General features: G+C 38.2%; 1 protein-coding gene and 1 pseudogene across 1 annotated transcript in view; both read right to left on the bottom strand.

The window, feature by feature from the left end:
* PHKA1 (phosphorylase kinase, alpha 1 (muscle)) overlaps positions 1-12,276 on the bottom strand; it is a 436,562-nt gene that overhangs the window by 136,633 nt on the left and 287,653 nt on the right. The gene's annotated exons all lie outside the window — the stretch shown is intronic.
* Positions 4,493-6,553, bottom strand: LOC102820718 (annotated as a pseudogene).

The raw sequence follows: 12,276 nt of genomic DNA on the forward strand, positions 1-12,276 counted from the left end.
AAAGAACCAGCTTCTTGTCTTGTTGATTGTTTCTATAGTTTTTATGTTTTCTATTTCATTTATTTCTGCTCTAATCTTTATTATTTATTTTCTTTTGGTGGCTGTGTGTTCCCTCTGTTGGTCTGCTTCTAATTGTTGTAGATGCTGTGTTAATGTGTTGGTTTTTAGTTCTTTCTTCTTTCTGGATGTGTGCATTTATTGCAATAAATTGTCCTCTCAGCACAGCTTTCGCCATGTCCCAAAGATTTTGGTATGTTGTGTTTTCGTTCTCAATTATTTCTAGAAACTTGTGCCTTGATGGGCAGGCCTGAGCCTTGGAGGTTGGACAGAGGGCTAGCTTGTGCTGCCTGGTCAGGGATGCACCGGAAGTCTGTCCTTGCCTGTTCTTTTTGCTCTTCTTTATTTTTCCATGAGATCATTAATCTCTTTTTCAATAGAATTTTAAGAGCTCTTTATCTTTAGTTTATATTACCCCTTTTTTGTCATATGTAAAGCAGTTACTTTACACAGTTTGTCTTTAAATCTCATTCATCCACAGTACCTTTTCCTATAAAATATTTTTAAATTTTTATATTATTAAATCTACAAATGTTTGCAGCCCAAGATCATAAAAACATTCTCACATATTTCTCTAATACTTGTTTTAAACAAAACTTGATTATTGTGATTTGGGTGTAAATGTAAAAAGCAAATATACTGGTTTTCCATTCAACAATTTCTTTCATGACATTGATGGTAATCTCCACAATGTTACAGCACTCTACCCACTTCCTCCCTGGCTTGATTGTTTCCAATATAGAAACACAGTGGTTTGCATGGTTCATTAGTCCTTTGGACTAATTTTTTTCCTTGAATCTTTGATTTTCTTCATTATTCTTTGAACTGGACATGGAATGCCAATAGTTGCATTTTAGATGGCTGCTCACATGCTTTTAAGACGCTAATCGTTACTCAAGAAAGTTTGAAGTTGAACGTTGTCTTTGTGGAGTATGCTATGCCAGTTGACCTTGGTGTCCCTCCAGATTATGGACCTGAGCCCTTAGGCCCAGTGTCTCATTCTCTCAAGGTATTTGTCCTGTATATGCTCTATTATATTCATGGATGTATTTGCAGTACATGTACAAGGGTAAGTCCAAATGTACTGCTACAATAAATCATAGAAACCTTTATTAAACAAAAAATATTAAAATGTGAATCTACTGTTTCTTGACATAATCTCCATCTAGTTTAACATACTTCTGAAGGCAGTGCTTACATCTCTCTCTAACCCTACACTCTGATTTATACCACATCAAAATGGCTGTGACATCCTCCAGTGACACAAATCATGGTTCTTTTAAATGTTCCTTGAATTGGGAGAACAACAGAGGTTTGATGGGGCAAGAGCTGGACTGTAGGGTAAGATTTTCTACTGAAATTCCCATAGGACAGCCCTTGCTAACCTTGAAGAATGAGCTGGTGCAATCTTGTGATAGTAAAAAATTCTTCGGCACAATTTCCTGGTCTCTTTCTCACCAATGCAGTTTTCAATTTTCTTAAAATTTTCTCATATTAAGGCCCTGTGATCATTATATGTCATTAAAAAAAAAACTATCAAGATTACCCTTTTGAGATTCCCTCAAAGAGTTGCCATAACTTTCTGTTAAGTGGCCTAGCAGATCCCCTCTGAAGCCATGATTTTGATGGACTCCCTTTTTTTGAAGGCACCCTAATGAGACAAAAATTAATGTATTGCTGAGAGAACTTGTCTGCAGCTATCCACTGAACACAGAGACACACTTAAATACATTTTGTTTGGAATAAGCTAGTGTATGTATGAAGTAGAACACTTTTTTACTTATCTTCATAAATACATATGTAGAAACAACCTGTCAAACCCTCGATGGCACTTAACAACAACAGTCTTATTCACTTTCCTATGCCTGTTCAGCTTGTGTGTCTATCTATGTAGCCACATATAGATTACTATTATTACTGTTACTGTAGGATTGTGTATATAATAGTATTTATCTTTGTTGCCTTTAACTCTGTTCTTCTCCCAGTGTTTTCTTTGCTTTGATCATTTTGTGCTGACCTCCACTTATTGTACGTTACCTTTCCCTTCACCAAAGTCAATAGGTGTCCACAGTCTAGTTAGTGTTTTATTCTATTTTGAAGGTCATCATAATAAACTTCAAATAATGTTTCTTTCTTTGAGTAAATCTTTTCTTGACATTTTATATTAGCCCCCTCATACAATAGTTGTCCTTTTGTAATGAACTAATTTCCCTCAGCGTAATGTGCTCCAGTTTCATCATGTTATGAGGAGTTTCACAGATCCATTGTTATTCTTTAATTTGCATAGTAATCATTCTATTTGTGTACCATAGTTTGTTTATCCATCCATCTGTTGATGACATGTAGGTTGTTTCCATCCTTTTGCTATTGTGAATAATGTTGCTAGGATATATATCTAGTAGTAGTACTGCTGGGTCATATGTCATTTCTAGTTCCAACTTTTTAAGGAAGTGTTATACTGTTTCCACAGTGACTGCACTATTTTACATTCCCACCAGCAATGTATGAGGGTTCCATCCTCTCCACAACCTTGTTGACATTTGTTGTTTTCTGCTTTTCTGAACTTTGCTATGAGTCCTGGTGTGGTGCTGTAGGACACACATTAGTCTGTTAACCTTAAGGGAAGCAGTTCAAATCCACTAGTCGCTCCTTAGAAACCCTAAACAGGGCTTCTATGAGATGGAACCCCAATGATGGCACTTAACAAAAAAACAACAACAAATTAATTCTGGGATGAGATGATATCACATTGCTTTTTTGATTTGCATTTCCCTAATGGCTAATTATTATAAGTATTTCTTCATGTGTTGGTTAGCAACCCGAATCTATAATACTTTTATAGGTTTTTGTTAAATTTGGTTCTTTAATCATTTAGAATTTATTTTTACACAAGATGCAAAGTAGGGGATAAAATGAATCATTTTCCCAGGTGGATTTATTATTTATTCTTTCCTCTCTGTTTGAAATTCTATCTGTATTATTTTAACCACTATGGATATAAGTCCTCAGTTTTCTTTTTCAAAAAAATTGATTATTCTCGTATATTTTCTCTTTCATATGACATTTAGATTTGGCTTGCTCATAAAACTTCATGTTTGTGTTTTGATTTGGCATTGCACTGAATTAATAGGTCAATTTAATGAGAATGGGCATCTTATAAGTATTAACTGTTTCCATTTAGAAATATGGCATGCCTCTCAAGTAATTAAATCTTTTCTATCCTTGGTTTCTTTTTTTTATCTCATGTAGTTTATGCACATTTCTTATTAAGTTTATTCTTATATTATTTCTTTCTCTAGAAAATTTATCAGTTTTAACTAGATTTTTAAAACTGCACTTGGTATTCTTTTATTTATATTTTATCCCATTTATGATGCATGTTTTTACTGAAGTAAAAAAAAAAACAAAACAATTTACCAGACAGGAAGGATAGACAAGAATGTTATAATCTGACTATATATTATTCTCTCATTCTTGGTGGAGCACTAGAACATAACAAAGGATTGTCCTCTATACTAATTTTAAGGTTGTCCAGTTAAACCCTTATTTGGTATCCTTAGACTAGGTTAACCTCTTAACTATTTAGAGTTTCTTCTCAGAAACATTCATATATTATAAAGGAAACATTCATAGTTTATTTGGGAAACATTCATATTTTATACAGGATTTAAAATTTTGAGATGATACCATAAAAAACACGATTATAGCTGCAATACTATCCTAGATGCATTGTGGTGATTACGTTGTTCGGCCAGCTGTCTGGTATATACAACTAAACTGTAAGGGGGTTATTTACAGAGGGGTCCAAAGCACCCAGCTAAAGGTAAAGGTGCTCGAGTTTGACGTGCACTTTCATAGCCCCATGAAAACACCACAACGATTATATACACTGTAAACACCACAGGGCATGAAATCCATTTCCCACCACAAACATCAACCTCACAGATCAAGCATACAAGGTCCAAGGGAAGGTGCCTGGCTTTCTCTTTCAATGTATACTTCTAATCCAAGAGTGCTGCTATTCTTGCCATTTCAAATATGGTGCCAGTGCATGAAACCTCTGTGAAATCCTTTTCTCAGAAGGACTGTCTTCTGCAGAGTACTCTTCTGAATGTTCTCGATGATGGCATGTCTTTGTCCTTTGAAGATGGATTTGATTTAAGAAAACAGGCAATTACTCACAGCTAAGTGAAACAAACTGGGGGATATCACCCTGGATCCGATGTGAGGTGCCACTATAGAACAAGGAGACTTTTCGGTACAGCTTGCAAATCTGTGGGTGGAAACTGCCTGAGAAATGGCATTCCTGATGGAATAAGGAAAGCTCCTCCTACAGTGACAACTCTGAGAGACAACACTCACTTGGTTGGTGTATCTGGGTGGGATGTGGGTAGTTTTATACAACCTGTCTTTTTTGTTGCCTCTTGCATACAATTTAATATTTCTCTTCGATTTCAGTCCCTTTTTGCTTTCTTATGGATTGCTCGATTAAAGCTGTGGCAGGCAGGGACCCAATGATTGTCATGAAGCCCTAGCTTGCAGCCAGGGAAGCCTTCCTGGGACCGGTGGCAGCACATCCAGTATCCTGGCCCATAGGGCAATGCTTGACAGTAGGGCTCGGGGTGCCACCGGCACAGGGACATGTCACCCTTCACATACTTTTTCTTGCACTGCTTGCCAGGATTCTCTGTATAGCGTGGATCTCAAACCTAACAAGAATCTGCTGGCCTGATGTTGTAGTATTCAATGATGAACTTAAAATAGCAGCAGGTACATTTAAGATCCACTAAACTCTTGGTGGGAAGCAACACAAAAATTTTCACCATATTGTAGTTGGGCAGAAAGGCAATGTACTGCTGAGGTTCCAAAAGCTGATGGATTTAAACTTGATTTCCAGAAAGTCATGAGACATCTGCTTCTTCCAAATCACTAGCTCAAGCACCGGTAATGCACTCTCCACAGAAGAGGCTGGTGGGACAAAAGGCTCAGCTGAAACATATTTTTCCTCACATGCACCGTCAACCTTAGATGCATCTTCAGGTTGGCTGGTCTCTGAAGACTCTCTTGTGCTTCCATTAGATTCTGAGAAGATTGACTCATGCTGACCAGGAGGCAAGAAAAATAACATCCCTGGAAGTGGGTCGCCACCAGGGTTTACACTAGAAGACTGGTCTTTCTCTACCTTACACACAGTGATACTAATGTACAAAGACTCTTTTCTTCTCTGGTCAGGACTTTGGCTAGTAAGTGGCACAAGCTCTCTACTCACATACTTTAACAGCGTCTGTGGGCAATTCAGTGGCTGGGAGGCAGGTGTGAGGAGGAAAGGATGACCCGACAAGTTTCTCTGTTATTTCCACATTATACCTATTGCTGTTCTTCCCGGCAGAGTGCTGCTGACCTGGACCTGGTTCAAGTCCAGCATTGTCCCTGTGGGAACCCACACCATCCCACGCCCAGTCTCCGTTTGGAGAACATTGGTCAGCTCTTGAGGGGTCACAGTCCTCAGACCTAGACCCCACAGGGTCCACCTGAGTTTCTGGTGCAGCTTTTTGTGTTTTGTCATCATCAGCCTGGGTTCCGGTTGCAAGCAACACCCTACCCACATTGCGCTGGAAGCTGTTATTCCTCGAGAGGCTCCCCGGATCACGCTAGCCACTATGTTGAGGACATGGACTGGCTCACTCTGTGGCTCGCCTACCTCGGGAATGCCCCTTTCCAAGGGTTCTTCACGGGCTCCTGGGGTAGAGAAGGCTGGGGGCACACCTCGGGAATGCCCAGAAAACCTCACAAGGGCAGGTGAGTTTGTACAATTCTTCGCACAACTGGCTATTAGAGCACTGACTCTCTGCTCAAGGAGGGCAACCATCTGTATGACCGACAGAGGCCGCCCTGCACAGACACCGTCGCCATCACTCACAGAATGCACAGAACAGTGCTCGATGCCTCACACAAATGGCTCTGGCTGGTAGCACCTGCTGTTGATCTCTATCATCCCTTCTAGTTGTATCTTGGTTTTTTTAAGATCGCCTGATTGTTTCCTTCTTTTGTTGGCTCTCCTATCAATATCTCAGGAGCTTTTGATTTTCGTAGACCCTATCCTATTGCTACACTGGTGGGCTGCAAAGAATGCGATTTTCTCCTTAGTATTTCCTGGCTTCACAACAGCCCAGATGTCAAGTGGCCCTTCCCCTTCTTCGCCTTGGTAGATTGTTGCAGATGGTACATTCTTTTTGGTTTTAATACTCAAGCTGCTTTCTGCAGGACCCTTCCCACTCATGCTGCACAGAACATTTGGAGAAATGATCCCAAAAGGCTTTCGAGATGAGGCTGCACCAAGAGAGGTGGAAGGAAAGACACCTGGTCTCCCGTAGCCTGCACTGCACCTTTCATACTTGATGGCCCTTTGGTGGCTCATGGATGTTGCCAGGGGCTCCTGGCCGAAGTCCAGAGTTCACTCTTTCTTCTGGAGCTACCAGTATGGCTTCAAGTGCATAACAGAGGCCCATGTTCTAGCTTGTCTGTATCTTTCATTCTCATTAAACTCCTGAAAGGCAGGGAAAGTCTTATTCCTTTGTGTCCTTCACAGAACATGCAGCACAGTGCCCTGAACTCTGCCGAAGGAAGGTGAGAGTGAAAGACAAATTGATTTCGTGCTTCAGCCTTGTTACTGTAGGTTTTTGTTCATGAATATATTCTGCATATGCAAACATGAATGAATTACAAAATCTGCCCTCCGGCCCCGAACGGGTTGTGGTCCAGGGTTGCACAACCCTGAGGCAGAGGCAGTGGGAGGCCTGGCTCGCTCCCCACCACTGAGGTGGACGGAGCAGCCAGTGTGGTACCGCGGACGGTTTTCTTTTATAAATTAAAAAGTGTCCTTTATTTCTCTTGTTATGCTTTCTTTTCTCATTGATAATGCTTTTATTCTATTAGTATCCTTTATTTATTTCTTTCTTGGTAATATTTGTTAAGCTTTTGTCTAATGTATCGGTCATTACAAAGAATCAGTTCTAGGTTTTATTGATCAGTTCTATATATCTTGATGTTTCTACTTCATTAATTTCTGGTTTTATTTATGCTGACGGTTTCCTCTTTTGTTTTGTTTGATTTGTGTTCTTTTTCCAGCTTCTTGAGTTGAAAACAAATGTTATTTTTAAACATTTTTCCTTCAGGTTTTTTTTTTTTTTTTTTAAAAAAAAACAATATAAAGTTGATGACCCTTTGTTCCCCATTCCATTTCTCTCCTCAAAGCATATGGAATTATAAATTACAACAATGAGTTAACACTACAGACTTTGCAGTTCAAACCGATCTTGTGGTTGAGCACCTATCTTACAAAGCCATACCAGGATTCCTGGTATGACACACCTATTAGAATGACTAAATTCCAAAATACTGACACCACCATATACTAGCACTGATGTGGAACAATGGGAACTATCACTCATTGCTGGTGAAAATGTGGCACTGTGGGTTAATGTGCTGGACTGCAAAGTGGGTTTGAACTGCAAGGTCAGTGGCTCAAGCTCCTTGGAAACCCTATACAGGGTTGCTATTGGTCAGAACCGACTCGACAGCACTTAACAACAAACAACAAGAACAACATATCTACTTTAGAAGACAATTTGGTAGTTTCTTACAAAGTTAAGCATAGTCCAACCATACTACCCAGCAATAGTAAGTACTCTAGGTATTTTCTTAAATAAAAACCTAGAAACAGAGGTGGGGCTTGATGGTGGATAAGGTAGAGGTGCAGTGAAGTTAGACATCAGCAATACCACAGAATACCAGGTGAAGAGAGTTCAGGGCAGAGATCCAAAACTCTGAACCACATATCTAGGAATATTTAAAACATTTAAAGCTAGTTTGAAGCTAGTTTGAAGCTAGTGGAACTTGTAGCAGGAGTAAGAAATCACATATTTTTTTTAATCTGCCAGGCTCCGAGGCCCAGAGCCGACAACTTAGGCAAGACCAAATGGCAAGACCAAATGGGGGAACAGACCCACAACAGAATAATGCCACAGGAACCTCAGAGCAAAGGTAGATAATATACTTTATCAGTTTTGTTTTGTTCTGATTTTTTTCTTTTTCTTTTTGGTATCTGTTCGTTGGCCCCCACTGTTTGCACACCTCCATTCTGGTAACTAGAGGGGGAGCCTAAGCGAGTGGAAACCCTCCACCCCGACCACTGGTGGATTGTTCTGCCATATATGTGCACGGATACTCTCAGCCCAAGAGCCGGTCCTGAACTCTTTTTTTTAATAGTGAAAAGGTGAGAACAAGGGGTGTGGAGAGGCAAAGAGAGTTTAAAAACAAAACAGGCAAAAAAATTAAATTAAATTAAATTGTGAGGTACATCATAAAAACCAACAGTGGCATCGTGAAATTAATCAGGTGGCTTTGAAGGCAAGAAGTTGAAAGAGGATATTAAAGTCATATTCATATTAGGCTACAGATTATTTTTTTCTTCTCTCCCTCCTCTCCCTTTTCTGCTATTATAGACCACAGTATCCAATCTAATTTTGTTGTTTTCTTATTTTTTTGCTGTTGCTGTTTTGCTGTTTTATACTCCCCCATTACTTTTGGGGGGCTCTTTCTCTTCCTATATTACCCAAGAAGAGACAGCATCTGCTGCCATATAGTCAAGCTACAATCATACTCTATAAAACACCAAAATCCAGGCAAGAACCAATACCAAAAGCCATACACCAGGGAGGAAGAAAACACCTGTGAAAGTTACTCTGAGTCAAGCAATAAGAAGAGTGAAAGGGAAGTACACATCCTGATCACATCTACCTGAAGGCAATCAGGAAGCATAAAAAATACCACAACACACACTCAATTAAGTATTAAGGCAGGAGCTACCCACTAACCATGTCCAAGAAGCAAAAAACAAATGGCCATGTCAGTACATGTCCAGAAATAAGATAAAATGTCAGAGACAAATGACCTAGAGGTAGACCTAGACTACATTCTGGAAGGAGGACAGACCTTGGAAATGCCTGAGAAGGAATTCAGAAAAATGATCATAAAATGTTTGAAAACACTTTACAATGGAGTTGAGAAAAATAAGGAAGAAGTCATGAAAGCACTACAGGAACAATTACATAAGATAGACACAGCATTGTAAACAATTCAAAACCCACAGAAAGAGGTCTAGATGATCAATAATAGAATATCAGAAATAGACAATTCACTGAAAGGGCAAAGAATGGAAAAGATGGAAGGCATTAACTAGTGAGCTGGAAGACAAATCTCTCAATACCACTAAAATAGAAGAGCAAACAGTAAAAAAGATTAGAAAGTCTGAAGAAGGTCTAAGATCCATGTTGGACAACATGAAGAGGAATAACTTAAGAATTATTGGCAGTCCAGAACAGGAAGAATCACACAAGTACACAGAGGAAATAGTTGAAGAACTACTGGAAGAAAATTTCTCTAACATCCTGAAAAGTGAAAAGATAAGCATTCAAGAAGGTCAATGAACCCGAGGAAGGATAGACCCCAAAAGAAAATCACCGAGGCATATCATAATCAATCTCACCTAAATCAAAGATAAGGACAGAATCCTGAAGGCAACTAGGGAAAAGAGAAGTGTTACATACAAAGTCAAGCAAGTCAGATTAAGCTCTGATCTCTCAACAGAAACCATGCAAGCAAGAAGTCAATGGGGACACATATATAAAACCCTGAACGTAAAAGACTGTCAACAAAGAATCCTTTATCCAGCAAAGCTATCAATCAAATATGACGGTGTAATCAAAATATTCCAGGACAAACAGAAGCTAAGGGATTTTGCCAAAGCCACCCTTTCACTACAAAGCACCCAAAAAGGAGTCCTGTGGACTGCGAACCAACAAGAACAGACAACAACCAGAGATTGATATGCATGACAGCACATCCCAGAACTAAATTGACAGATGGAAAAGTTGAGAACAGAACAAAACTATAAGAACAAACTCAGAGAATCTGGGAAGTCGGTCTATGATCAAAACAATTACAATGTAAAAGAAGGTAAACATATAGGAACATAGATCCAGATGGTGAGAAGGTCGGGTACATTACAGGATAAAATAGACTGCACTAAATGGAGTGAAAACTTAATCGAATATAAGGTAATATCAAAGAAAATTAACACTATACAAGGTACCAAGAAAATGAAAATCCTAGAAGAACACGGAAATATTAAAACTATAAGGAAACTCACAAGAAAAAACACAAAAAGCATGAAATCAGCAAAGGATGACACACAGAACAAAGAAAGCAGCAACACCACAAAAAAACAAACATGATGGCAGCAATTAATCTATACCTATCAATAATTACACTGAATATAAATGGATTAAATGCAGTAGCTAAGAGACTGGAAGAATGGATAAGGAAACAAGATCCTTCAATATGCTGTCTGCAAGAGGCACATCTTACACACAGAGACAAAAACAGATTAAAAGTCAAAGGATGGAAAAAAATATACCAAGCTAATTGCAATAAAAAACAAACAGGAGTGGCAGTATTAATCTCTGATAAAATACTTTAAGGCAAAAAAAACAGCATAATAGATAAAGATGGACATTATCTCTTGATTAAAGGAACAATTGAACAAGATGAAATAACCATAATAAATATCTATGTTCCCAGTGAAATAGCTCCAAAATATATAAAGCAAACTCTAATAGATTTGAAGAAAGAAATAGGCGTATCTACAATAATCATGGGAGATTTTAATACACCGCTTTCAAAAATGTATAGAACAGCCAGAAAGAAACTTGACAAAGACACAGAAGAACTAAACAACAAATTCAGCCAACTGGACCTCATAGATGTGTACAGAGCATTCAACCCAACAACTGCACAATACACATTCTTGTCCAGTGCACATGGAACATTCTCCACAATTGACCATGTGTTAGGCCACAAAACAAATCTACATAAATTTACAAATATCAAAATATTACAAAGAATCTTCTCAGACCATAATGCTATCAAATTAGAAATCAATAATAGGAAGACCAAGGCAATCAAGTCAAATACATGGAAACTGAATAACACCCTGCTGAAAAGCGACTGGGTAGTAGAAGAAATAAAACGTGAACTCACAAAGTTCATAGAAACAAATCAGAATGAAAGCACAACATACCAAAATCTTTGGGACACAATGAAAGCGGTGCTGAGAGGACAATTTATTGCAATAAATGCACACATGCAAAAAGAAGAACCAAAATTTACACATTAACACAGCATTTACAACAATTAGAAACAGACCAACCGAAGGAACCTACATTCATCAAAAGAAAAGAAAGAATAAAGATTAGAGTAGAAATAAATGAGACAGAAAACAGAAAAACTATAGAAAGAATCAACAGGACAAGCAGCTGGTTCTTTGAAAGGATTAATAAAATTGACAGACCATTGGCAAACTTAACAAAAGAAAAGAGGGAGAAGACACAAATAATATGCATTAGAAACCACATGGGCCATGTCACAATGGAACCAAAGGAAATCAAAAGGATAATAACAGAATACTATGAAAAGTTGTACTCCAACAAATTTAAAAACTTAGAAGTGATTGATACATTTTTAGAAAAACACGACCTACCTAAACTCACACAGAGAGAAGTAGAAAACCTTAACAGATGCATAACAAAAGAAGAAATTGATTAGGTAATCAAAGAACTCCCAACCAAAAGAAGTTGAGGCCCAGATTGCTTCACTGGTGAGTTCTATCAAACATTCAGGGAAGAGATGTCACCAATTCTACTCAAATTATTCCAGAATATAGAGAAGGATGGAAAACTTCCTAGTACGTTTTATGAAGAAAGCATAACCCTCATAACAAAACCAGGGAAGGATGTTACTAAGAAAAAAAAAAAATAGACCAATATCCCTCATGAACATAGATGCAAAAAATGCTCAACAAAATCCTAGCCAACTGAATCCAGTAGTACATCGAAAAGATCATGATCAAGTGGGATTCATAACAGAGATGCAAGGATGGTTCAACATCAGAAAAATGAGCAACATAATCTATCATATAAATAAGAAAAAAGGAAAGAACCATATGATCATATCGATTAATGCAGAAAAAGCATTTGATAAAATCCAATATCCATTCCTGATAAAAACCCTAAACAAAGTAGGAATTGAAGGGAAATTCCTCAACATAATTAAGAGCATATATACAAAACCAACAGCCTACATTACTCTCAATGGAGAGAA

The sequence above is a fragment of the Chrysochloris asiatica genome, unplaced genomic scaffold (genome assembly GCF_000296735.1).
Source record: "Chrysochloris asiatica unplaced genomic scaffold, ChrAsi1.0 scaffold00239, whole genome shotgun sequence".
In the NCBI taxonomy this organism is placed as follows: Eukaryota; Metazoa; Chordata; class Mammalia; order Afrosoricida; family Chrysochloridae; genus Chrysochloris; species Chrysochloris asiatica.